The sequence below is a fragment of the Dermacentor albipictus genome, chromosome 7, assembly GCF_038994185.2.
Source record: "Dermacentor albipictus isolate Rhodes 1998 colony chromosome 7, USDA_Dalb.pri_finalv2, whole genome shotgun sequence".
Lineage (NCBI taxonomy): Eukaryota > Metazoa > Arthropoda > Arachnida > Ixodida > Ixodidae > Dermacentor > Dermacentor albipictus.
In genome coordinates, this window is record NC_091827.1 from 139,356,286 (window position 1) to 139,360,522 (window position 4,237).

General features: G+C 42.1%; 1 long non-coding RNA gene across 1 annotated transcript; it reads left to right on the forward strand.

Moving 5' to 3' along the window:
- The first annotated feature begins 267 nt into the window (after positions 1-267).
- On the forward strand, positions 268-1,814 carry LOC139047297 (uncharacterized). Its single transcript, XR_011507078.1, has 2 exons — positions 268-445; positions 1,650-1,814. It is a non-coding gene; the product is annotated as an uncharacterized lncRNA (long non-coding RNA).
- Positions 1,815-4,237: the final 2,423 nt, after the last annotated feature.

Here is a 4,237-nt window from a genome sequence, read left to right on the forward strand (position 1 = left end):
CAGTCGAAAGATTAGCTACGCGTAGTAGATGCACATCAAACGCAAAGACGAAGTATACTTACGAGAAGCAAAAGCCCGAAAAATAAGTGATCCACCGCTTCGTGCACTCCGAGCCTGCCATATGCCATATTATGCCGCCAAAAAGGCCGGATGTGACATCACGGACGTAAAAAAACAAAGACCGGATGTGGCGTCCCGGACGTGACGTTTGGGTGAACCTAACGCTTGCGCTGCGTTCACCGGGTGAACGCAGACACTTTCGCAGAAAAGGCAGTGTCTGCTGTGCCCGGGACACAGCAGACGAAAGGTGCCCGAAATGTCTACGTTCACTTATGACGTCACGTCCGCTATAACCCATGATGTCACATCCGGTTATTTCCATGGTGTCTGTCTTTCGGAGCCGGCTGCGCTGCGAAACGGTTCGTATTCCGTGCCCACTTAGAGCGTGAGTAATTCATCTTTCCACGCTATATGCGTGTAATAAAGGATTGGGGCTGTGAGCTGTTTGATGCGTTACCATTACGTACCTTGTGCGCATATTTTGCCTCATAGCCGCGTCAAATTGCCACCGGCATGTGGAATGGGCCGTGGCATCTTATATGGAGCTGCTCATGTGAGTGGTATTGCCTATAGAGTCCATAAGGAGCGTCAGTGCGTGCACAGAACCATTCAGTAGTCTGATGCAGGGGAGGGTAAGAACGAGGACGTAAGACTGGCATGACGAGCTGTTCCGTCAGATCGCGTTACATCGCGCTTTTTTTCTAAGACCATCTCGCTCGAGCGAGAGGATCTTAGAACAGCATTACTACTGCTTTTTTATAGCTTTGCTGCGGCTCATTTAATCATCACCTGCATTCTTTTAATAATACAAATGGTATCGCTGCGCGGAAGAGCGTCTCTTGAAGTTTCCAAACAAGAGCCAACGCCCCCGTGCCTGCTGCATACACGCTTACCTTTCCTAACGCAGCTACGAGGCTGCACTAGCTCTGCAACTGCGTGATACAGGGTCACTGTGATAATAAAATTAAAAAGAACAAACGAAATTATTGCAGAAAATGTCAAACGCTGCCAAGCGTGATAAACGGGCCTGCCTCGCTAGATGAGTTGAAGAAATCGGCGTCCTGAAGTCAGCTTCGCCGCAGTAGACTAGTGTTACGCGGTGAAGCATGTCAGAACTGAAGAGTGACCGCTTTCACCGACATATATAATATGTGTTCCTTAATGGTGTACGCGTGCACCTGCCGTCTCCTATTACATTACGCGCGCCGAGGCGCCTAAGTGTACTGGCCGGCCTTCGGCGCTATTTCGGACGTGGCTGTGATGCTTTGAACCGTTGGTTTGTCGACCTCGTAAGCCAGGTAATGTTTACACGGCCATTTTTTTTTCTGAACTGTTGATTTCTTCCGTCTTTGTTGTGTGTGAAAAGGTGAGAGATACACAATTTGGGGAGAACGCATGCACTTTCATATTTTCTCGCGCTCAAAAAAAAAGCCGGAGGAATAAGGTTTCTTCACTGTGCCATAGAAACTATATCTTTGCTCTCAAAGGTAATTCTGATTCATTGGATGTGTTCCTGTGCTGTGTTTATTTTCTTGAGTGTGCTTTAGTTTTTGCACGTTAATGTTTCAAACTCGTTTTTATTTTCACAGACTGAACATCCCACGTCTTGGTTTGACTTCCTGGTACAGGATACTTGCACTTAGCATGGAGTGATGAAGCAGAGCAGTGTACTTTTATTAAATGTGCAGATTTTAGCAGTATAACAGCCGTTCATTAAAAAAACGTGTGCTGAAAATAAAGTGTACTTACCCACATTCCTCGTTGTCTATTTATTTATTTATTAACACTGTCAACCCTCATAGAGGGTCATAACAGAGAGGACAATACAATTACATAAGTGAAATATGGACAATGTCAATGTACGTAAAGTTGCTTAACACTTGTCAATTCAAGGTGAATAAGATGTTCACTTCTGACATTTATCAAAATACGTACAATGAACATCAAGTAGCACATATCACTTGGCACTTCAAAACTAAATCGAAAACTCCCATAAATATGCCTCAGCAGCATTTTCAAAGTCGGTGACACCTTTTAGGCTAACAGTAGCGTTTGGTAATTGGTTCCACATTTCTATCGCATCCAGGAAAAATGAGTATCGATATGTATCACTGTTGGTATGGTCTGGCTTTATGACGTAGTCGTGGTTAGTTCGCGGGTATCTTTTGCCTGGAGCATGTAGATATTTGAGCTTATCAATCTAAAGTTGATCCTGCATTATTTGATAAAGCACCTTCAGCCTATATTTTTTTCCTACGTACCTCAAGAAGATAGAAGTTGCAACGCTGTAACATAAGCGAGACCGATTCCTTCCTTCGGTATGTCAAACAAATAAAATGTGCCGCCAGACTCTGTATCCTTTCCAACTTCCTCTTAAGCGTCACTTGATGGGGACTCCAAACAACGGCTGAATATTCTAGTATCATCCTAATGAAAGGCGGTGTATGCAATAAGTTTTACATTACGTGATGCATGTTCCAGTTTTTTTTTTCTCAGAAAATATAACTTTTGATAGGCAGTCATGCAGACGTTATCTATATGTTGGTTCCATGTCAATTTTGCTCGTATTCCTGTATTCTCATCAGCAAAACCACTTATATGGGGAACTGATCATGATAAGTGCTCATGAGCATTTTAAAGAACAGCCTTGAACCCTACTCATGCACTGGTAAAATGTATAGATGCAGTGAAATTGAAACAGAAGGCAAAATAGCAAACATGATGCAGTATTTGTCAGACAATTATGCCAGCAATTTTTGCATAAAACAATTTACTTAGAGCATACTAGCACTACAAAGTACCCATCTTTCTTGTTAGGCATACATTACCACAAGCTCTTTAAATGTGGTCACAAGAGAGATGCTGGCTTTAATGAGGAACTATAGAGGTTAAAGGCAGCCATGAATATGTATTAAGAAATAATGCAATGCATAGCATTTACTCAGTTCAGAGAGCTTCCAAAGTTGCCATAAGGCCTTGATAGCTGTGGGTGAGGGAACAGTTGTAGTCCAAGTGGAGTATGAGAAATTAACATTAAGATCGAAAGAAGTAGCAACTCGTAATGCAATTAAAAAATCTTGCTATACCTTTAAAAAGACAGTGAAATGAAATTAGTGTGACAATTTCCTTTTCCGTTTACTTCATTTAGGTTCAACATACTTATTTTAGTAACACAAAAAAGCAGAGGCGCCAAGCACATAAGAAAGATGCTAGTCTGTGTTTATATTCTGCCTTCTCTAAATTCAAAGTTCAGTAAAGTTAACTTAGAAAGCTACAGTGAAGCCATTGCCTCTGCCTGTATGGTGCATAACAGCAGCAATCGCCAGCCTAACTGCTTGGATTTACAGTGCCTTATTTGTATTGTATACCTTTTAAGTGCTGATATTGGAAGGTTGATTAAGGTGGCCAACATGCTGAGCCAGTAGTTTACTGAGTAAAATACATGGAGAAGGGTGGAAAGATAGGACAGAGCACAGGGGATGTATTCCGTGTCCACCTAGTGGAAATGTCCATTTCATCCGCTGCTGAAGTTCTGATTTGCTGGGCTGGGGTATGCATGAGAAGGAGACATGCTCCCCGAGCTAATTCAGCAGAAGAGGATATGGAAATGTCAACAAGATGAATACTTACAAAGCTATTTAATAAAGTACTTCTGTAACCAACATGCCTGCTATGCCATCCTTGCTTTCAATGTCTGTCTTAGTAAAAGTGTGAAAGAACCAGGTTTGTGCATGAACAGTCTTCCTGAGGGTCTGTGCCTTGAAGCCCTTAGTGGTAATCACAGGAAACGAGGGTGGATCCAGAGTAGCACCAAAGGGCAAGCCTTCATCGAAACAAATATGGAGGGAAGTGACTGCATGCTCAAACTTGTCAGCTCACAAGTTTGCCAAGAACAAGTGATGTCAGAAGCTGATGAAGCCTACATGGTTAATGTATAACCGCTTAGGCCAAAATTGTTTAGATACTTTTTATGAGGACTACGTATTTACTGGAAATCTCAAAATAATTATGTTAGTGCAGAATACCTTCCACTAGGTGTGACGTCCTTGAAAGAATGAAAATGTTTGAGTTGTACTTGTGTGGTGCATGAAGTTATTTAAAAAAAAAGAACTCAGCAATGGAAACAAAATGCTAAGAATAGTATTCGAAATAAATTGCCACCTCTTTAGGGCTAGAT